We start from the raw sequence: 24,640 nt of genomic DNA, 5'->3' as shown, positions 1-24,640 counted from the left end.
GAGCAGGAGAGACGCTCGAGAGAGAGAGCAGGAGAGATGCTCGAGAGAGAGAGCAGGAGAGACGCTCGAGAGAGAGAGAGCAGGAGAGACGCTCGAGAGAGAGCAGGAGACACGCTCGAGAGAGAGAGCAGGAGAGATGCTCGAGAGAGAGAGCAGGAGAGACGCTCGAGAGAGAGAGCAGGAGAGACGCTCGAGAGAGAGAGCAGGAGAGACGCTCGAGAGAGAGAGCAGGAGAGACGCTCGAGAGAGAGCAGGAGAGACGCCCGAGAGAGAGAGCAGGAGAGACGCTCGAGAGAGAGCAGGAGAGACGCTCGAGAGAAAGAGCAGGAGAGAAGCTAGAGAGAGAGAGCAGGAGAGACGCTCGAGAGAGAGCAGGAGAGATGCTCGAGAGAGAGAGCAGGAGAGACGCTCGAGAGAGAAAGAGCAGGAGAGACGCTCGAGAGAGCAGGAGAGACGCTCGATAGAAAGCAGGAGCAACTGTCAATCACTTCATCACTATATGACTCAGTAATGATACCTATAGCATATTACTCAGGGTGACAACATGGCAGCTCACAGAGTTACTTTCATGATCTAGATTTGCTAAATTGGAGACATATCATGATACAGAGCCCATGTCCATGACTTATGTCAGCTCCAAAGTGAAATATGTATTGAAAAAAAAAAAAAAAAAATTATATATATACACACACATATACATACACTGCTCAAAAACATAAAGGGAACACTCAAATAACACATGCTAGATCTGAATGAATGAAATATTCTCATTGAATACTTTGTTCTGTACAAAGCTGAATGTGCTGACAGCAAAATCACATAAAAATCATCAATGGAAATCAAATTTATTAACTAATGGAGGCCTGGATTTGGAGCCACCCCCAAAATTAAAGTGGTAAAACACACTACAGGCTGATCCAACTTTGATGTAATGTCCTTAAAACAAGTCAAAATGAGGTTCAGTATTGTGTGTGGCCTCCACGTGCCTGTATGACCTCCCTACAACGCCTGGGCATGCTCCTGATGAGGTTGCGGATGGTCTCCTGTGCGATCTCCTCCCAGACCTGGACTAAAGCATCCGCCAACTCCTGGACAGTCTGTGGTGCAACGTGACGTTGGTGGATGGAGCGAGACATGATGTCCCAGATGTGCTCAATCGGATTCAGGTCTGGGGAACGGGCGGGCCAGTCCATAGCTTCAATGCCTTCATCTTGCAGGAACTGCTGACACACTCCAGCCACATGAGGTCTGGCATTGTCCTGCATTAGGAGGAACCCAGGGCAAACCTCACCAGCATATGGTCTCACAAGGGGTCTGAGGATCTCATCTCGGTACCTAATGGCAGTCAGGCTACCTCTGGCGAGCACATGGAGGGCTGTGCGGCCCTCCAAAGAAATGCCACTCCACACCATTACTGACCCACTGCCTAACCGGTCATGCTGAAGGATGTTGCAGGCAGCAGATCGCTCTCCGCGGCGTCTCCAGACTCTGTCATGTCTGTCACATGTGCTCAGTGTGAACCAGCTTTCATCTGTGAAGAGCACAGGGTGCCAGTGGCGACTTTGCCAATCCTGGTGTTCTGTGGCAAATGCCAAGCGTCCTGCACAATGTTGGGATGTGATCACAACCCCCATCTGTGGACGTCGGGCCTTCATACCACCCTCATGGAGTCGGTTTCTAACCGTTTGTGCAGACACATGAACATTTGTGGCCTGCTGGAGGTCATTTTGCAGGGCTCTGTCAGTGCTCCCCCTGTTCCTCCTTGCACAAAGGCTGAGGTAGCGGTCCTGCTGCTGGGTTGTTGCCCTCCTACGGCCCCCTCCTTGTCTCCTGGTGTACTGGCCTGTCTCCTGGTAGCACCTCCAGCCTCTGGACACTACGCTGACAGACACAGCAAACCTTCTTGCCACAGCTCGCACTGATGTGCCATCCTGGATGAGCTGCACTACCTGAGCAACTTCTGTGGGTTTTAGAGTCTGTCTCATGCTACCACGAGTGTGAAAGCATAACCAACATTCAAAAGTGACCAAAACATCTGCCAGAAAGCATTGGTACTGAGATGTGGTCTGTGGTCCCCACCTGCAGAATCAATCCTTTGAGGGTGTCTTGATAATTGCCAATAATTTCCATCTATTGTCTATTCCATTTGCACAACAGCATGTGAAATTGATTGTCAATCAGTGTCGTTTCCTAAGTGGACAGTTTGATCTACTTGGAGTTATATTCTGTTGTTTAAGTGTTCCCTTTATTTTTTTGAGCAGTGTATATATACAGTACAGACCAAAAGGTGGACACACCTTCTCATTTAAAGATTTATCTGTATTTTCATGACTAAGAAAATTGTACATTCACACTGAAGGCATCAAAACTATGAATTAACACATGTGGAATTATATACTTAACAAAAAAGTGTGAAACAACTGAAAATATGTCTTATATTCTAGGTTCTTCAAAGTAGCCACCTTTTGCTTTGATGGCTGCTTTGCACACTCTTGGCATTCTCTTGATGAGCTTCAAGAGGTAGTCGCCGGAAATGGCTTTCACTTCACACGTGTGCCCAGTCAGGTTTAATAAGTGGGATTTCTTGCCTTATAAATGGGGTTGGGACCATCAGTTGTGTTGTGCAGAAGTCTGGTGGATACACAGCTGATAGTCCTACTGAATAGACTGTTAGAATTTGTATTATGGCAAGAAAAAAGCAGCTAAGTAAAGAAAAACGAGTGGCCATCATTACTTTAAGAAATGAAGGTCAGTCAGTCCGAAAAATTGTGAAAACTTTGAAAGTGTCCCCAAGTGCAGTTGCAAAAACCATCAAGCGCTACAAAGAAACTGTCTCACATGAGGACTGCCCCAGGAAAGGAAGACCAAGAGTCACCTCTGCTTCTGAGGATAAGTTTATCCGAGTCACCAGCCTCAGAAATCGCAGGTTAACAGCAGCTCAGATTAGAGACCAGGTCAATGCCACACAGAGTTCTAGCAGCAGAAACATCTCTTCAACAACTGTTAAGAGGAGACTTTGTGCAGCAGGCCTTCATGGTAAAATAGCTGCTAGGAAACCACTGCTAAGGACAGGCAACAAGCAGAAGAGACTTGTTTGGGCTAAAGAACACAAGGAATGGACAGTAGACCAGTGGAAATCTGTGCTTTGGTCTGATGAGTCCAAATTTGAGATCTTTGGTTCCAACCACCATGTCTTTGTGCGACGCAGAAAAGGTGAACGGATGGACTCTACATGCCTGGTTCACACAGTGAAGCATGGAGGAGGAGGAGTGATGGTGTGGGGGTGCTTTGCTGGTGACACTGTTGGAGATTTATTCAAAATTGAAGGCATACTGAACTAGCATGACTACCACAGCATCTTGCAGCAGCATGCTATTCCATCCGGTTTGCGTTTAGTTGGACTATCATTTATTTTTCAAAAGGACAATGACCCCAAACACAACTCCAGTCTGTGTAAGGGCTATTTGACCAAGAAGGAGAGTGATGGGGTGCTACGCCAGATGACCTGGCCTCCACAGTCACCAGACCTGAACCCAATCGAGATGGTTTGGGGTGAGCTGGACCGCCGAGTGAAGGCAAAAGGGCCAACAAGTGCTAAGCATCTCCGGGAACTCCTTCAAGATTGTTGGAAGACCATTACCGGTGACTACCACTTGAAGCGCATCAAGAGAATGCCAGGAGTGTGCAAAGCAGTCATCAAAGCAAAAAGTGGCTACTTTGAAGAACCTAGAATATAAGACATATTTTCAGTTGTTTCACACTTTTTGTTAAGTATATAATTCCACATGTGTTAATTCATAGTTTTGATGCCTTCAGTGTGAATGTACAATTTTCATAGTCATGAAAATACATAAAAAGTCTTTAAATGAGAAGGTGTGTCGAAACTTTTGGTCTGTACTGTACATACACACACACACACACACATATATATATATACATACACGCACGCAGTAGGGAAAATAAGTATTTGATACACTGCCGATTTTGCAAGTTTTCCCACCTACAAAGAATGGATAGGTCTGTCATTTTTATCATAGGTACACTTCACCTGTGAGAGACAGAATCTAAAAATAAAATCCAAAAAAAAATCACATTTGATGATTTTTAAATAATTAAATCGCATTTCATTGCATGAAATAAGTATTTGATCACCTACCAACCAGCAAGAAATCTGGCTCTCACAGACCTGTTAGTTTTTCTTTCAGAAGCCCTCCTACTCTGCACTCCTCACCTGTATTTATTGTACCTGTTTGAACTCGTTACCTGTATAAAAGACACCTGTCCACACACTCAATCAATCACACTCCAACCTATCCACCATGGTTAAGACCAAAGAGCTATCTAAGGACACCAGGGACAAAATTGTAGACCTGCTCCAGGCTGGGATTGGCTACAGGACAATATGCAAGCAGCTTGGTGAGAAGGCAACAACTGTTGGCACAATTATTAGAAAACGGAAGAAACACAAGATGACTGTCAATCTTCCTCGGTCTGGGGCTCCATGCAAGATCTCGACCCGTGGGATAAGGATGATTCTGAGAAAGGTCAGGAATCAGCCCAGAACTACACAGGAGGACCTGGTCAATGACCTGAAGAGAGCCGAGACTACAGTCTCAAACATTACCATTAGTAACACACTATGCCGTCATGGATTAAACTCCTGCAGGTCCCCTGCTCACACCAGCACATGTCCAGGCCCGTTTGAAGTTCGCCAATGACCATCTGGTTGATCCAGAGGAGGCATGAGAGAGGGTCATGTGGTCAGATGAGACCAAAATAGGACTTTTTGGTATCAACTCCACTTGCCGTGTTTGGAGAAAGAAGAAGGATGAGTACAACCCCAAGAACACCGTCCCAACTGGGAAGCATGCTGGGGGAAACCTTATACTTTGGGGGTGCTTTTCTGCAAAGGGGACAGGACAACTGCACCCAGCAACAGTCCCGAAACTTGAAAGATCTGGAGAAGATCTGTATGGAGGAGTGGTCCAAAATTCCTGCTGCAGTGTCTGCAAACTTGGTCAAGAACTACAGGAAACGTCTGACCTCTGTAATTGCAAACAAAGGTTTCCGTACCAAATATTAAGATCTGTTTTTCTATTGTATCAAATAATTAATTTGCATAATTGCATGAAATAAGTATGTAAAAATTATAAAATGTTATTTTCTGTTTTTTATTTTTAGATTCTGTCTCTCACAGGTGAAGTGTACCTACGATAAAAATTACAGCCCTCTCCATTCTTTGTAGGTGGGAAAACTTGCAAAATCGGCAGTGTGTCCAATACTTATTTTCCCCACTGTATATACTTTGTTACTAAAAAAGAAAAAACCCACCGGTCTTCTATGTGAACATAACAAAGACTATAACTAAAAATCTTATATATTAAAAAAAAAAACTAAAACAAGGTTGACCACATTTTCTTATGGTATTTTTATCTGAAACTTCCTTGGAAAATTCACTGGAAATATCAGAAATGTCTGAAGTGGGGACCTCAATGTAAGACCCCCACCCATTAGATGTAAGGGGGCTCCCAAACCTCACGTGTCGATGCAGCACAGCCATCTGCAGCCACATTTTACGTAGAGCACACGCAGAACCGGGTCATTAACACATACATTAATCCTTTCATTTCGTTCTCCTTTGCTGAAGATGTGTTTGACAAAGACCTCATCTACCAAAATAAAGAGGTGTATTCCCTATGAAGTAACAATACCGTGGCATCTCTTCTTCCCAGGTCCTCTGCGTTGTGCCAATCTTCTGGAAATGTGTGGATACATTGACAACTGGCCACTGCCAGGCCCCTGGTCGTAGTGATTATGCCTACTGTCCAAACTGATTAGACATGGACAAGGAGTAAGGTAACACCCCATTGTCAATTAGATGTAAGGCTATGTTCACACTAGGCGTTTTTTCACTACACATTACTTTCAATGGGTGAAATACACTGAAAGAAGTGACGTGCTCTATTCAGCAAAAAACAATGCAAATCACAAAATACTGATCATACACAAACCAGGGTGTGAGCAGGAGATTTCTGAAATCTCATAGACTTTGCTTGTACTGTAAAACACAGCTGAAAATTTGCATTAAAAAAACGCTGAAAAAAATGCAATGTGTGAACATAGCCTTCAAAGGCACTGCACAGTGGTCTGAAACACAAATTCTGCACATTTGTGATTTTATAGGGTTTATAAGATTACTAAAACAGACGTGTCAGGAGACCACACAGATCCACTTTATAAAAACAAAAACACCTCAGTCATTGAAAGGTTAAATGACAACATTCCTAAGTCCAGTGCTCAAAATCTCCCAAGTCTCCTTACATTATGTAGTAAAGGACAGGTGACATTGGGGCCTTGCTTGTCCACCAGGTGATGTCTTATCGGTGGAAAGACTGTGATGAGAGGTTTGTCTTGAGGAAATTGTGGCGGAAGTAAACTGCAATAAAAACAAAGTATTAGAGCAAGACGCGGGATACATGACTGCAGCCTACAGAAACGTGACAGGTCCGGGGAAAATACCCAACAGCCTCATCTCATCTCAATGGAAAATCCATTTAGGTGGCACGTAGCGTAAGGCATAAAGGGACGTCAGCACCTTGACATATGATCGTAATGGTGTTATAAGAGATCTGATGAGTCCATCATGACAAATCTAGTGTGGAAAACATCTGCAAATCCGGCTGGAAGTGCACTGGGGCGTATCCCTGCACTTAGACAGCTCCTTTCAAGTGCACGGACACGCCCCTCTGCACTCCCACACCAATCTGCAGACACTCCATTTCCTTTTGACTGGCACATCGGAGCTCTGCAAAAAAAAAAAGGATAATTTTTCTGGGGAGGGACAATCGACGATACTGTTCTACCACTACTTCCATATGTAAAAGGAAGCTGAGAGGACCCTATAAGCCTCCATATTGATTTAAAGTGATTTCTTATTAGTAGCAATTAAACAACTTGCATTAATACACATCATCTATAGTGACGTCATGAGCCGCCAAGCAACATCATTTAATGGCTCCAGTGCTACAAGACATGACTATGGATGACAAGTCATTGTAGGGTACCGATTACACGCGGTGGGGTCTATCAACAGCATGGGACAAAGATATTCTAGAAGTACCTAATATGGTCTGATTTCTTTAAGGGGCTGCCCACTACCTTGATATTGATCACTTACCCATTGGATAGGTCATTAATATGGAATCAGTGGGGGCCATCTTCACAAGTGAATAGGAGCATGCGGCTCCCTCTCTGGGGGGCTGTCAGAACCCCATCGATTTGATATTGATACCCAATGCTGATGTTATCAATATCAAAGTAGAGGACAATCCCTTTAATTCCCATTAGGTTCACATTTAATAACCCCAACAAATGCAACGTAATCTCTCAACTAAGACAATAGCACCCCGTGTCACTTACATATTGATGCTGATGGTGAAGTTCTTAAAGGTGATTGGCAGTCTGTACTCCACATCTTTCTGAATTTCAGTAATACTGGAAAGATAAAAAAAAGAAAACATTAATGATGACAATTCTACAAACTGCTGTGTCCCAAAAGAAAACACAACAGGTGGATGTGTGTAAACCTAACCGATGCTCCAGTATTGTGGGTGCTGGAGCGTGCAGTCTCACAAGACACGATTTGTCTACCGTCTTGAATTGGAGGTGCCCCAGCCCCCAATAATGATCTAGGGCTGATTCGGCAGAACAGCATGAGGTCCGGCAAATCTGACCGCTTTATGGATACAACATGCTCCATATTACGACCACAAGAAAAAAGCCAAATAAAGAAGTGTGAGAACAGGACGGCGATGGGTGTACGGAGGATGGCAGATAGATGACTGCAGAACGCAGCATAAAGCACTCAGACATTAATCATCCCTGACAAAACATAATACAAGTCCTGCTTCATGCTGGGTACGCTTCTCAGGTAACCCTGTACTGAAGGACTTGTACTGTGCATAGACCTAACATACAACACATTACATACAAGTTATCCCGCATCAAGAGACACATGACATAAAATAATAACCATCCTAGACATCAAGTTCCCCTTTGAGAGGTCACAAGGTAATATCCGATGGCTCTAAAATGGAATCTGCCACCAGGTTTTGCTATCCCATCTGTATGATGTAAGGGCAGAAACCTGATTCCAGAAATGTGTCCCTTATTTCGCTGCAGTTTTGATAAATTTTAGTTTTATCTACTGCAGATCTAGCAGTGCTCTGAATGCTGAGCTCCGTATAACCGGCTGCACCACTGATTGGCAGCTTTCTGTGTACACTGTGCATAGGCAGAAGGCTGCTATACAGACCTTGTGAAAAATGAGAAAAGAGAAAGGGAGAAAAAGCGCGCCATGTACCACCTGAGGAAGATAGTTCACTATCGAAACGCTTTGTGGAAAGGGCTCATTAAATTTATTTTTTAGTCCTAAAAAGTTTTTCACTTCTAGTGTTCATTCTTTTAGCGCCCTATAGACCGCTTTTTTATTTAATTTGGACCACTCCTGAAAAATGAGGGATACCTGGTTGCAGGTTTACTAGTCTTCTAGTCACAACCTCCTACTGATAAAACAAAGATTTTATCAAAACACCAGCAAGCAGCCCAGAAAGTGACACATCGCTGGAATCAGGGTCTCTGTCTCTACATCATGCTGCTCTTGGAATATATGGCAAAAACCTAGTGACAGATTCGCTTTAAGCTCTCATCTCTAGTGATCAGGACCCTAGAATTTTCTTCTGAGGTGGGTTTCCCTTTAGCTCTGCACCTACCTAGCGTCACTGCATGGCTGCGGAAATAAAAAAATAGATAAATAAAAAAAAAAATCTTTCTGAATTCTGAAGAGAAGGAGCAGTTGTGGAGTGTCTATATAATAGATGTAGAGAAGTGGGATGACGGCGGCCTGTGCTGAGCATTGCCCGGCTGATCGGGTGATGACTGATGGGTCACATGAATGAGTTATTACAGCAGAAACCGCACCCGTCCTGATAACTATTCCTGCAAGGAACCGGCCGTCCCTAACCCTGCAGCTACATAATAGAGATGCAAAGAAACAAGGAGAAAGAAAGGAGGCAATGACCGGGATCACCAAGGAATAGCAAAAATATAGAATTTTATTAAAGACTAAACATACAAGACATGTTAAAAAAAACAACTAAAAAGCAACAATTGCCCCAATGAATAACAAAACCATTGCAAGGTACTGATATGGTTAATCCTCACATATATATGCCCAACTAGTCACAGAAAATCTCAATATATGACTACAGACTGCCCACCACAATATAATAAAGAGCAAGGTAGCAGCAAAGTATCTATTCACAAAGGCATTAATATCCAAATAAGCCTATAAAAATAGTGCCCATTATATAACCCCACAATGAAACCTGCCGCTGACACAATCGCCCCAAATGTGAAACAACACAATTGGATTGCTAAAAGAGCAAGCGAACGCTGTTAGGTCGGGCAGTAGAAAAAAATGATGTAAATACACCTGAACCATCAGGCAACCTACAGAAATGTGCATGGAGGATGTTGTTTTTACATAAGAGTTATGTATACAGAAAAGCTATATGTCCTATACAGGAAAAGTGTGGGATGAGGAGCTTACAAGACCACTAAAGTAAGACATTCACAAGCTCCTTCTGTATACTCCCTGGTGCCGGGGGTCCGACCCCACTGATCTTACACTGAGAATGTATGGGACTCCTGTAATGTCACCCTTCTTTTCTACAATGTAATCAAGGCATATTTATATGTCTGAACAAGACTTGTATCGACCCATAAAAGAAAAGAGCCCCAGCTCCACCATACTGAATCCCTGCACAGCGACGCTATCAGCCGTGCAGGGACACAACGCAGCTGCCGTCACTTATATAATGGCCGAATGTGCAGGGAAAAGCCACAACGGACCTCATTGTTCTGAAGGCTGCAGCGTATCCGAGCTATATGTGATACTACTCTGACATAGGGAAAGGGACAAAAACCCTTCAAATAGCAGGGAGTGACGTCTGATTAATATTTAGATTTGTATTGAACATAAAAGCACAATCTTAGGACCATTACATACATTACCAGACTACTTTATAGATGATCAATTGCCAGCACAAGTTATATTACGCCCAAAATATCTCTGCAGCACCACCAAATTGCTGTATGAAAAATATGAGGAGTTATAGAAGTGTGCGCCCACATATTATCTGTACAGGTCCATATATCAGCCACTATTATGTGAAATATGTCATAAAATACACTATTATACATTATTAATGTTCTGTCCCTTTAAAATTCTGTCACCATGGTAACGACAGTCATACTCAGCCAATAGGATTGCTCGGTTTGAATTTGAAAAAAAAAAAAACCTCCTATGTGGTCAGTTTGTTCCATCTCATCTGAGTGTGAAGACACAGAAGGAACAGAGGCCGCTATCTGCAGACCAGACATAACCTCAAGAGAAATGTGCTGTCTTCCAGGAGCAAAAATTAAAGATGTGTCTGACAGGATATCAAGACTCTTCAGACCTACAGATCACTACCCATTCCTGCTAATACATGTGGGGACAAATGACACCGCAAGAAAGGACCTGGAAACCATCTGCAGTGACTTTGAAGACTTAGGCAAGAAAGTGAAAGAATTGGGAGCGCAGGTGGTCTTCTCATCCATCCTCCCAGTGGATGGCCATGGAACAATGAGGTGGAATAAGATTCTACAGGTGAACAACTGGCTACGTCGATGGTGCCGTCAACAAGGATTTGGATTTCTGGATCACGGAATGAATTACCTATACGATGGACTACTTGCTAGAGATGGGGTGCACCTTACGAAGACTGGAAAACATGTATTTGGAAGTCGCCTTGCTACACTCATCAGAAGAGCTTTAAACTAGAACAATGTGGGAAGGGAAGCAAAAGGCCAGAAAAAGCCATACAGCTGACAAATACTATTGAGATCTCTGCTACTGGAAGTGGAAAAGAAGAACAAAGACAAAACAATTTAAATAATAAAAATATGGGAGGAAGAGAAACCAATCACAAACTAAAATGTTTTTATACAAATGCACAAAGCATGGGCAACAAACAAGGAGAATTGGAACTACTAATGCAGGAAAAGGAATATGATGTCATTGGAATCACTGAAACTTGGTGGGACGATACACATGATTGGAATAAAAGGCTAAAAGGCTACAACTTATTTGCAAGAAACAGACTTGATAAACGAGGAGGAGGTGTTGCATTGTATGTTAGAAAAGCGTATATCTGCACAGAGATTGAAGCTTCAGAGACTGGGAGTTCTGTGGAAACTGTTTGGGTAAGAATACAAGGAGAGAACAACGGAAAGGACACCATTGTAGGCATTTACTACAGGCCACCTGGGCAAGCTGAAGATATGGATGAACTCTTTATGTATCAAATGACCAAGTTCTCCAAAAAATATGACGTAGTGGTCATGGGAGATTTCAACTATCCAGACATTTGTTGGGAATCTCTCTCAAGTAAAACTAACAGGTCAAGCAAATTCTTATCCTCTCTTGCTGACAACTTTATCTTCCAAAAGGTAGGGGAGAAAACAAGGGGATCTGCTACTTTGGATCTAATCCTTATAAACAGGGAGGAAATGGTTGAGTAGGTAAAGGTGGCTGGGACCCTAGGAGGCAGCGATCATGCTATTATAGAATTTTGGATAACTAGAGGAGGAAGACATGTGAAGACTCAAACTTCAAGGTTAGATTTTAGAAAGGCAGATTTTAAGAGACTCAGAAAGAGAATAGGAGGGATCCAATGGCTGGATGTCCTTAAGGACAAAAATGTCCAGGAAGGATGGGAAATTTTTAAAAATGAGATTCTCAAAGCACAATCGTTAACAATCCCGAAAAGTAGGAAGAATGGGAAGCATTTAAGGAAACCAGGATGGATGAACACAGAACTTAAACATATGCTAAAAAGAAAGAAAGAAATGTTTATTAAATGGAAAGAGGGAGGCATATCTAAAGAAGATTATAATGCAGTCTGCAGATCCTGCAGGGCACGTATCAGATTAGCTAAAGCTGACAATGAATTAAGGCTTGCAAGAGATGTCAAAAGCAATAAAAAAGGATTTTGGGGGTATGTCAAAAGTAAAAGAAAAGTCAAAGATGCTATAGGATTTTTACAGGATGAAAATGGAGAAATGGTAAGAGAGGATGTTGAGAAGGCCGAACTTTTTAATTCCTATTTTGCATCTGTTTTCTCTCAGAAAGAAAATGTAACATCAACTGATCTTCACTGTCTTTTTAAAGGAATAGAGGAATCCAAGTTATCTGTAAACAGAAAGATTGTGAGGGAATATTTAGCTAACATAAATGAGTTCAAGTCTCCAGGTCCAGATGAATTACACCCCAGAGTACTGAAGGAGATCGTAGAAGAAATTTTAGAACCACTCTCCATAATCTTTGAAAATTCTTGGAGAACAGGAGAAGTCCCAGAAGACTGGAGAAGAGCAAATGTTGTTCCTATCTTCAAAAAGGGGAAGAAGGTGGACCCAGGGAACTATAGGCCGGTGAGTCTGACTTCTATACCAGGAAAGATCTTTGAACAAATTATTAAACAACATGTATGTAAGTACATGGATAAGAATGAAGTGATTAACCAGAGTCAGCATGGGTTTGTAACTAACAAGTCATGTCAGACTAACTTAATTTCCTTCTATGACAGAATCACTGACTGGGTGGATCAGGGAAATGCTGTAGATATAGTATATCTTGACTTCAGCAAAGCATTTGACAAAGTATCTCACACCATCCTTATTGAAAAAATGACCAAGTATGCAATGGACCAGGCAACTGTTAGGTGGATTCATAACTGGCTTAGTGATCGGACTCAAAGGGTGGTTGTAAATGGCTTCACATCCAGCTGGATGAATGTCTCAAGTGGGGTACCACAGGGCTCCGTCCTGGGACCTGTATTGTTCAACATCTTTATCAATGATTTAGATGAAGGAATTGAGGGTAAACTGATTAAATTTGCTGATGACACAAAGCTAGGAGGGATAGCTAATACTAGAGAAGAGAGAGAGGATTCAAAAAGACCTAAATAAACTGGAGCAGTGGGCAGCAACCAACAGAATGGTTTTTAACAGGGAAAAATGCAAAGTACTACATCTGGGCAATAAAAATGAAAAAAGCATATACAGAATGGGAGGAATAGAGCTAAGCAACAGTACATGTGAAAAAGACTTAGGTATACTAATAGATCATAGACTGAACATGAGTCAACAGTGTGATGCAGCAGCAAAAAAGGCAAATACAATTTTGGGATGTATTAACAGAAGCATACAGTCTAGATCACGTGAAGTCATTATCGGTCTTTACTCCTCTTTGGTCAGACCTCATCTGGAATACTGTGTACAGTTTTGGGCACCACATTTTAAAAAAGACATAGACAAACTGGAGCAAGTTCAGAGAAGAGCGACCAGAATGGTGACTGGTCTGCAAACCATGTCCTATGAGGAACGGTTGCAGGATTTGGGAATGTTTAGCTTGCAAAAAAGAAGACTGAGAGGAGACTTAATAGCTGTCTACAAATATGTCAAGGGCTGTCACATTGTAGAAAGATCATCTTTATTCTCATTTGCACAAGGAAAGACTAGAAGCAATGGGATGAAACTAAATGGGAGGAGACACAGATTAGATATTAGAAAAAACTTTTTGACAGTTAGGGTGATTAATGAGTGGAACAGGCTGCCACGAGAGGTGGTGAGTTCCCCTTCAATGGACGTCTTCAAACAGAGGCTGGACAGACATCTGTCTGAGATGATCTAGTGAATCCTGCTTTGAGCAGGGGGTTGGACCAGATGACCCAGGAGGTCCCTTCCAACTCTACGATTCTATGATTCTATGATCAGCGAGAGATTATAGGTATAAGACGTGATATAATATAATGGACGGAGCCACATCCCATCACACGCACTCAGCGACCACAACTGACAGGAATCAGCCCATTTACCAGAGGAGAAGTAATTATTCCCCAACACATGATACGCTGAGACACCAGTGGGGGGCGCCACACTCATCACATCTCCCATCTGGAAGGATCCAGCCATCACTTCTAATGGGGGTCACTGCCCTTTTTTGGTGATTGCTGGAGTTTCCCGCGGTCGGACCCCACTGATCTATCAGTCGTCACCGAGCCCAGGGATAAGGGGATGACTTGTTCCATCTGATAATTCCCCTTTAATGAAGCTCAGATACAGAACAGTAAATATCCTCCACATTTCCCAATTTGCCCTTTCCCCAGCAGAGCCCCCGAATTATTTATAGCCAATGTTTCTAAGACCAAAGAAATATCAGCCAATCCCCAAACCCTCTGCTGACGCCTCCTGAGGTTTTATAGATTGTGGAGACATTTCTACAAGAGAAGATATCAGCGGACACCATGGGGATGGAGTATTCTGCCAGCGTTGGAGCAGGTAGTATCCATCACTCACTCACCGTTCTCTATACTCTTGTTACATGGGTTTCTGGGGCTTTCATTAAACAGACTCATCTGTGGGGACATTTTCTTTCCTTTAATGCATATACTTGGTGGTAAATATTTTTCTGAGTTTTATTGAAAATTGTGCACAGTTTGCCTCCTGTACCCTCTGTGCTGTACTGTCTATTGCTGGCTGCAGAACTAGTTAACTGAGAATCCATCAGTGAGCTCCTTCTGACAGTCTTAACATACATATGTCCTCTTTGTACGGTGAGGATTGCTCCTAATATCTGGTTGTGTTTTCTGCAGATTACATCAGTCCTGAGGAACAGCTGAGGAGACTGGCGTATTGTGTGAAGTTTCTCCCTTCTCCCCTCTACAAGAAGGAGGTCAGTGAGACGACTCAGGGCAACGCTACGGCCTCTTCTATAAGGTAGCTGTGTATTCGGATCTTCCTTGTAGCCTCCTAACTTCATCTCTTCTCTTCCAGCGCCTTATGCTGACCAACCCCATTGCCCAAAGAAGATGCATCGAAGAGTATAAAGCCAGGGAGAAAAGGAAGAGGGAAGAAAGGCGCAAGGAACTAAAAGAACGGCGCAAGTACCTGGATGAAGAGGAAGACGAGGAAGAAGAGAAGGAAGAAGAGGAGAAAGCAGCAAAGAAGATAAAGCTGGACATCATGGATTTAAGACAGAAGACACTAAAAGAACTGTGCGCCTACCTGGATGAAGAGGAAGAAGAGGAAGAAGAGAAAGAAGAGAAAGCAAAGAAGATGAAACTCCACATCAAGATCCATAGGGGGGAAGTGACGACCAAAGGCCAGAAAAGAAGACAACCGATCCCAACAACAAGAAGGAAGAAGGAGAACCAGACCAACTTCCGCCAGTACATCAACCGGTATTTGAGAGGAAAGAGGAACATCATGTGGACCATCCTGCTGGAACCTCTCTGCCGATAACATCACATACGGCAATACCGGCTGGTAAGTATCAGACCACCAAGTAACAGCAGGATAGTGTAATATAGTGGTAGTGTATCAGTATTAGTGTAATAAGAGTAATAATACTAGTGATAATAGTAAGAAATAAATAAAATAGTAATAAAATAACAGTAGTAATAGTAGTAGGTAGAATAGCAGTGTGATCCAGGGTCCTAGGACTGATCGCCTTTTCTCGGGGTCAAGAAGGAATTTTTCCCCTGTGACACAAATTGGCTGAAGGTGTCCAGGGGTTTTTGCCTTCTTCTGGATCAACACTAAGTATAGGGATTTTAGTAATACCATTATCATAAACACAAGAGTAATAAAAAATTATAAAACTAATTAAAAAAATGAATTATAACAGGTACAATTGATTGCATTAGTACAGTAATAATAAACATTAAAAATGGTGGTCCCAGTTAGTAAGTTAGTGTAGTGTTAGTGCAGGGACCCATCTGAAGAGGTTGCCTTGACGTTGGCAGATGGGCTCGCACAATTTGCTCAAAGTGTGCGCTAAGAACCTCATATTTCTATGTACAGGAGATCTAGCAGTAATACCATTCAGGAGATAGGTATTTGTGTACACACATTTTGTTATATACTTTTGTGCCGCACACAGGGCAGGTATACAGGTACAGGATGCTCATATGTAGTGAGAGTGTTGCAGTAATATTATAACTGGGCCTTAAGGGTAAAATGTTGATAACTACAGGTTCTGGAAACACATCAGAAACTAGAACCTGTAAGTAACTGGTTCCCAGCTAGTGATTAATATGTAAAGGGCAGTCTGGTACCAGGACCCGCGTTATAGGACACATTATCATCAGGCAGGTGCAGTCAGGGCTCTTACAAGATCTGCGGCAGTCGTGTGGCGGTATAACACAGTCCCACTCCTGCCTCAGGCGCCAGCAGTGGAGCCAACCCTGATCCTGGCAGCTTAACCCCTTATATGACACAGTCAGTGGCTTTCACAGCATTTAGGCACTTAAGACCGGTGAGGGAGGCGCGATCATGGTGCCGATGAGTTTCTATGGCAGCCGAGATCTAACAATGGACCCCATGACGGCCATCTTACTGCTCTTATTAGACCCCGGCTGAGGAGAGGTCTATGAGGACACCGGTCAGAGTTATGTCGCCTGCTCTGCAGCTATTAGAAATATCTAGGGCTGATTAGTTTGCTATCTGTAAATCGGATCTAGCCCTGCCCCCCCCCAGCAGCACTGGGCTACCACTGGTGTGATCAGGGCTATTGGGCTCCTAGATTGGGCAGAGGAGCTCAGTCTTCAGCAGGAGCTGGCTGAGGAGAGCGGAGCGACTTGCATGGGGCTGCTGCACAAGAAGCAGCTCACAAGGTGGAGATTTATCCGGAGACGCGGTACCCGGGCTGTGATCTGCTTTGCAGGCTGCATAGTCGCTGCCTCCTAGGACCCGAACTTCACCCCTAACAGGCACAGCAGAGCTCGGACAGCTGCAAGTGCCGGAGAGTGGCTGATTAGTGACTGCTGTGTCTCCTGCACTCAGATAAGAGCGGTACAGAGCGGGGGCTCAGTAATGGTGAATACGGGAAGTGTCCACCCCTCACATGCCCTATATGTGGCCCCCAGATGTAAAGTCTTCCCTGCACCAAGCGCCTCCTCCCGCCTTCACTGCTGGCGTGCGCCATTGCTTAGAGGGGATGTCTGAAGATAACAAGTTACATACATAGTAACATAGTTTTTAAGGTTGAAGGAAGACTAAGTCCATCTAGTTCAACCCATAGCCTAACATGTTGATCCAGAGGAAGGCAAAAAAAAACCATGTGGCAAACACTAAGCTCCACAATGGGGAAAAAAATTCCTTCCCGACTCCATACGACAATCAGACTAGTTCCCTGGATCAATGCCCTATCAAGGAATCTAGTATATATAACCTGTAATATTATACTTTTCAAGAAAGGCATCCATGCCCTTCTTAAATTTTATTAGTGAATCACTCATTACAACATCATGCGGCAGAGAGCTCCCTAGTCTCACTGCTCTTACAGTAAAGAATCCCCGTCTGTGATTATGATTAAACCTTCTTTCCTCCAGACGTAGAAGATGCCCCCTTGTCCCTGTCTCTGGCCTCAGAGTAGAAAGATCAGTAGACAGGTCTTTGTACTGTCCCCTCATATACTTGTACATAGTAATAAGATCACCCCTAAGCCTTCTTTTTTCCACAGTAAATAACCCCAAGTGTAATAACCTGTCTTGGTATTGCAGACCCCCCAGTCCTCTAATAACCTTGGTCGCTCTTCTTTGCACCCGCTCTAGTTCAGCTATGTCTTTCTTATACACCGGAGACCAGAACTGTACACAGTATTCTAAGTGTGGTCGCACTAATGACTTGTATAGAGGTAAAATTATCTTCTCCTCATGAGCATCTATGCCTCTTTTAACGCATCCCATTATTTTATTTGCCTTTGCAGCAGCTGCCTGACACTGGCCACTAAACATGAGCTTGTCGTCCACCAATACACCCAGGTCTTTTTCAGTGACAGATTTATCCAGTGTTTTACAATTAAGCATATAATTATACATTTTATTTCCTCTGCCCAAGTGCATTACCTTACATTTATCCCCATTAAAGCTCATTTGCCATTTATCAGCCCAAGCTTCTAGTTTACATAGATCCTCCTGTAATATAAAATTGTCCTCCTCTGTATTGATTACCCTGCAGAGTTTAGTGTCATCTGCAAATATTGAAATATTACTCTGTATGCCCCCTACAAGGTCATTAATAAATATGTTAAAAAGAAGGGGGCCCAATACTGACCCCTGTGATACCCCACTGTTAACTGAGACCCAGTCGGAGTGTTTTCCATTAATAACCATCCTTTGTTTCCTATCACTGAGCCAATTCTTAACCCACATACATATATTTTCCCCTATCCCCATTGTTCTCATTTTATGTATCAACCTTTTGTGTGGAACCGTATCAAAAGCTTTTGAAAAGTCCATATACACAACATCCACTGCATTTCCTTGGTCCAGTCCAGAACTTGCCTCCTCATAAAAACTGATCAGATTAGTTTGACAGAAACGGTCCCTCGTAAACCCATGTTGATATTGGGTTATGAGGTTATTCTTCTTCAGATACTCTAGTATAGCATCTCTTAGGAAACCCTCCAGGATTTTACCCACAGTAGAGGTTAAGCTTACCGGCCTATAATTTCCAAGTTCGGTTTTTGTCCCCTTTTTGAATATTGGCACCACATTTGCTATACGCCAGTCCTGTGGTACAGACTCTGTTATTATGGAATCTTTAAAGATTAAAAATAATGGTCTATCTATGACGTTACTTAATTCCTGCAGTACTCGCGGGTGTATCCCATCCGGGCCCGGGGATTTGTCAACTTTAGTTATCACTTATCCACAGACTCAGTGATCACTTACTGATCGTGGGGTCTGACCACTGCGAACCATCGTCTGATCGGGAAGGAACGAAAAGTCAGGGAACAACTGCAGCTCCATTCATTCTCTATGAGGCTCTGGAAAAAGCCGAGCTCAGCGCTTGGATGCCACATAGGGAATGAATGGAGCAGATCCTGGAGTAATAACATGTCCTCCTCAGCTTTCTGTCTGTGTAAGTGGCTCAGCCCTCGTCTCCCCTTCTGTTCCCGACTTCTGTTTTGTTCCCTGTGGACTTTCTCTCAGTCCTCTGCAGCCATTATGTGTGTAGACAACTTCAAAAAGAAAAAGTAGCAGAACATCAGTCATCTAATAATCCACGATATTCAGGGGGGAAAACAAAACGGTGATGTTCTTACACAGTCGCCTCCTCCTGAGCTGATGAAGATGTCGGTGGCAGCACATTGCGGTTTGTGTTCTCTGCCTGAATATCGCGGATTATGTGACGTCCCGCAGCTTCTCATCATCCATGTTGGGCTGTTGGACGACGTGTGGACGCTCGGCTTGTTGGATTCTTGTGTTACTACCAGCACTGACTTTATATTGTGACTCCTGTGCCGATTCCCATTTCTAATTGCAGCGTGTTATACCAGCACGTGACGGCTGCCACAATCACGTGACGGCTGCCACAATCACATGACGGCTGCCACAATCACGTGATGGCTGCCACAATCACGTGACGACTGTAGCGTCGGCGTCCCTGCCTCCTGCTAGGCAGGGACGCCGTTCCCCTCACCTCTCCGCTCCGTGCCCGGCGTCTTCCTCCCGCTCTGCTGGCAGCGCACGCTGCTTCCTGGTCAATGTGCTTAGGGCGCGCGCGCGCTCCCTCTCTCTTAAAGGGGCCGCGCGCGCAGTCCTAAGTAGTCCCCGGCCAATGGCCGGAGGACCTCACCATATATAAGGCACCTCCTCCAAAATGGAGGTTCCCGAGCTCTGTTGTTGCAAAGCCTTTCAACTCCAGTCTGTCTATGGATCAGTCCGCCTGCGGACCAGGAACTACCTGCCAGATACCTGCCTGCCTGTCCAGAGACTCTTACCCGCTCACCTGGGAGCGCTTACCTGCTACCCGCCTGCTAGCCTACCTGGAGGCTTAGCCGTCACTTGCTGTGACCACCTGCCTGTCCAGAGACTTTCACCCGCTCACCTGGGAGCGCTCTCCTGCTACCTGCCTGCTAGCCTACCTGGAGGCTTAGCAGTCACTTGCTGTGACCACCTGCCTGTCCAGAGACTCTTACTCGCTCACCTGGGAGCGCTCACCTGCTACCTGCCTGCTAGCCTACCTGGAGGCTTAGCCGTCACTTGCTGTGACCACCTGCCTGTCCAGAGACTCTTACTCGCTCACCTGGGAGCGCTCACCTGCTACCTGCCTGCTAGCCTACCTGGAGGCTCTGTCGTCACTTGCTGTGACCCCCTGCCTGCCTAGAGACTCTTACCCTGTTGTCACTTGCCGTGACCACCCGCCTGTCAAGAGACTGTCCCCGTCACTTGCCGTGACCACCTGCCTGTCAAGAGACTGTCCCCGTCACTTGCTGTGACTGCCCTGCCCTTCTACCCTGAGACTGTCCTTGTCACTTGCAGTGTCTACCTACCCGCCTTCCCTGGGAGCCACCCGCTTCCTTACAAGGACTGCCCTTTGTATAGTAGCTCAGAGGTTCCACCTCCCAGACCCGTTACAGTTTGCTCGGGCCATGGAACCCGGTGGCACCCAAGCTACCTCGCTCTCAGACCTATGTCATGAACTTTCCCATCAGAGGTCCCAACAGGAGTCCATCCTGAGTCACCTGCGTAGTGTTAACTCTCGCCTGGACACACTGACTGTCTCATCGGTAGCTGCTTCCACTTGCACACTTACTACCCCGGCACCGCCGCTGCCCATCAATACCATAGCATCCCTTCCCGGTCCCCGTCTCTCCGCCCCGCCTCGTTTTGGCGGAGATCCCGGTCAGGCACGGGGCTTCACTAACCAGTGCACTCTGCACTTCGAACTTTTGGCACACCAGTTTTCCACCGAACGAGCCAAAGTAGCCTTCATCATGTCCCATCTCACGGGGGAGGCGCTGGCTTGGCTAAATCCTCTATGGGAGAGAGGAGATTCCCTGGTGTCCAACCTGCCAGCCTTTCTCACGGCTTTCCGGAAAGTCTTCGACGAACCAGGACGGAAGACCTCATCCGCCTCATCTCTGCTTCGCCTCCGTCAAGGAAGTCTCACCGTGGGCCAATATGCCATACGGTTCCGTACCCTTGCTTCGGAGCTTGCCTGGGATAACGACGCCCTGGTGTCCGACTTTTGGGAGGGTCTGTCCGGCCGTATTAAAGATGAACTCGCCGGTCGGGACATTCCTACCACTCTCGACGACTTAATAACACTCGCCACCCGGATTGACATCCGGTTCCAGGAGCACACCAAAGAGGTCACCCGTGAGAGGAGGTTTCCACACCTTGCCCCTTTCAGAAACCCGTCACTTCCTCCGTTCCTTCGTTACTCCTCAGGCGCACTCACCTGAGCCTATGCAGGTCGACCAGACCAAGATGGTCAAAACCGGTCAAGAATTACGCCGTGCCGAGGGGAGCTGCTTCTACTGTGGCAGTAAGGAGCACCGGATCCGTTCCTGCCCGGAGAGGTCGGGAAATGCCTGTGTCTAGGATCGCTCAGAGAGGTCGTCCTAGTCAAGAGTAAACCCTCTCCATCTCTGATGCTGTCGGTCTCTATCATCTGCGGGGAGAACAGTTTCTGTGAACTAGCTCAACTTGACTCTGGAGCTGCCGGAAATCTCATTTCTCTATCCCTGGTAGAGAAATACCACATTCCCACCAAACCCCTGGCTGTACCCTTATCTGTCGCCTCCGTGGATGGGGGTCTCTTACCGCATCCCATTCAACTCATCACCGAATCCATAACTCTGCAGGTGGGAATGCAGCACTCTGAGAGCATCTTCTTCCATGTTCTGCCTGGAATCTCTCACGCCCTCTTGCAAGGCCTACCTTGGCTCCAGAAACATGCACCCGTGCTTGATTGGCAGACCGGAGAAGTCCTTCGCTGGGGACAGGACTGCCATAAGACTTGTTTAGTTCCCGTTCTTCCTGCCTGTCCTTCTCCTACCCCAGCCAATCTACCCGGCCTACAGGTTCCCTATTGGTCTTATGCAGATGTCTTTAATAAAAGAGAAGCAGAGACATTACCCCCTCATAGACCATACGATTGCCCAATCGACCTGATACCCGGCGCTACTCCTCCCCATGGGCGTATTTACCCTTTGTCCGCTGCTGAGACCCGGTCCATGTCTGAATATATTGAGGAGAATCTGGCCCGGGGATTTATCCGGAAATCTACCTCCCCGGCGGGAGCAGGCTTCTTCTTCGTCAAAAAGAAAGATGGCTCACTCCGTCTAGACCAGGGGTCTCAAACTAGGCTGGGTATATGGGCCGCAAATGGAAAAAATTTGAATTTGGGGGGCCGCATTTTTTGTTCAATGTGACATTTTTAGTGATACCATTTTTTTTGTATACACCTTTTGAACATTTTTTCCGTGTTTATTTTTTTATAGCTTGGGTCCTTATGGATGTGGCGATAATAAACGTGCACTTTTTTGTGTTTACTTTAGTTTACATATAAAACAGCATTTTTAGTGCCCAATATTTTTTCATGCTTTATTTTTATTTTTTTGATTTTTACAATTTTGTTTCCCCCAATTGGCCACATACAGTAAAATTGTCTTACAATTAGCATCATATAGTAATAATGGCAAACATCTTGTAGTAATGTCCCCATCTTGTACTAATGTGCCCCAACCAGGTCCCCATCCTGTGGCTATGTGCCCCATCCAGGTCCCCATCCTGTGGCTATGTGCCCCATCCAGGTCCCCATCCTGTGGCTATGTGCCACATCCAGGTCCCCATCCTGTGGCTATGTGCCCCATCCAGGTCCACATCTTGTGGGTATGTGCCCATCCAGGTCCCCCTCTTGTGGCTATGTGCCCCATCCAGGTCCACATCTTGTGGGTATGTGCCCATCCAGGTCCACATCTTGTGGCTATGTGCCACATCCAGGTCCCCATCTTGTGGGTATGTGCCCATCCAGGTCCCCCTCTTGAGGCTATGTGCCCCATCCAGGTCTCCCTCTTGTGGCTCTGTGCCCCATCCAGGTCCCCATCTTGTGGCTATGTGCCCATCCAGGTCCCCCTCTTGTGGCTATGTGCCCCATCCAGGTCCACATCTTGTGGGTATGTGCCCATCCAGGTCCCCATCTTGTGGCTATGTGCCACATCCAGGTCCCCATCTTGTGGGTATGTGCCCATCCAGGTCCCCTCTGATTGGTCAGCGGCTGTCATTGGAAATGCTGTGCTGGGAAACAGTCTCTGTGCGGCAATTCAGCGCTGCTGTCGGCGGCTCCTCCTGGACCAGGTCGGGATCATCAAGGGGTCTGTGTCTGCGGGCCGCATAAAGCAGCCTCAGGGGCCGCGTGTTTGAGACCCCTGGTCTAGACATTAGAAACGTATCGTCACATTTAATGTCGGAGGTGTAGATCACTTTAAGAGAACTTCCGTCCCGTCCTGTAATGAGCCGTGTGAGCTCCTTGTCTGATCAGGATAACAGAGGGGTGGAATGTATTTGTACACCGGACAGATTAGTTGTTGGCTTCTCGGGTTTGGGCTTTGGACGCTGTAGGCCTCGTCTTTACAATGTACTGCCTCCTCTCTGTTTACAGCCTGGGAAGACACATGATAAGTTCAGGTAATATGATCTGTAGGAAAAAAATGGGTGAAGCCGGACTGCGGGACTAAGTTTAGATCAAGTGCGTCAGTAACCTTTATCTCACCAAACAGGTCACAGTACAAATACACATGAATGAGCACGGTCATGCACTGTGGACTTGTGGACTGAGGCCACGGCCCCACTATCAGTATTCGGTCAGTATTTTTTCTCAGGAGTGGGAGCCAAAACCAGGAGTGGGTGATAAATGCAGAATTGGTGACTTGTTTCTATTAGACCGTTTCTCTGATTGTTCCTCACCTGGTTTTGGCTCCCACTCCTGAGAAAAAATACTGACCGAATACTGATAGATAGTGTGGCCAATCATCAGCGTCAGGCCACAGCCCCACTAACAAGTCCACCGGTGCTCATATAAAGCCTTTTCAAAAGGGCCGATACAAAGTGTACCAAGATGGTTGCTTATTGTCGGCAGCACGTCCTGTTTACATGGGCAGATGAGATAACTATAAACAATCCAATCAGGCGATGGATGAGTCTTTTTCTAAATAATACATTGTTCCTGGTTAATAATATTTTTTTAGGACTTGGACCTCCTAAAATTAGGACTTTAAAAATCCTAAATATTTTCACCGTGATAGTGATGCTCATAGTCAGTCTCCTCTCATATGCCACAGCAATTCCAACAGTAAAGCGTTGTCCCATACACAAGAGTACTTCAGCCGAGTGTCTCTGTGTTCTCTATAAGAGAACCGCAGTCCTACATCTTTGGTGATAAGTTATCTCCAGGGAAACAGAAGGATCAATAGTTCCAAATCGGACATGTCGGACACTTTAGAGGTATTCTCATCTCCAAAATCCTATCCCAATATGTAGTAGGTGTAATAATATTAGCAAATACCTACAATTATAAATGTAGGATAGTTCTTCTGATTAGCTATGTCACTTACCCCATGTGCAGGGCATTGCAGTAGCTTAGGTATTCATTGTTACGACCACTAAGCGTAACTATGTGTGGTCGTAACCATGGATGCCTAAGCTACTGCAATGCCTTGCACATGGGGTAAGCAACATTGCTA

The 24,640-nt window shown here is 45.1% G+C and overlaps 1 pseudogene; it reads right to left on the bottom strand.

Moving 5' to 3' along the window:
- The window catches only part of LOC141176204 (vacuolar protein sorting-associated protein 37A-like), a 40,736-nt pseudogene extending 20,058 nt beyond the window's left edge, over nucleotides 1–20,678 (bottom strand).
- Nucleotides 20,679–24,640: the final 3,962 nt, after the last annotated feature.

Source organism: Phyllobates terribilis, unplaced genomic scaffold (genome assembly GCF_046119375.1).
Source record: "Phyllobates terribilis strain yellow unplaced genomic scaffold, ASM4611937v1 Scaffold_17__1_contigs__length_24005725, whole genome shotgun sequence".
NCBI lineage: Eukaryota > Metazoa > Chordata > Amphibia > Anura > Dendrobatidae > Phyllobates > Phyllobates terribilis.
Note: the sequence above shows the minus strand (reverse complement) of the source record. Positions and strands in the feature narration are given on the sequence as shown.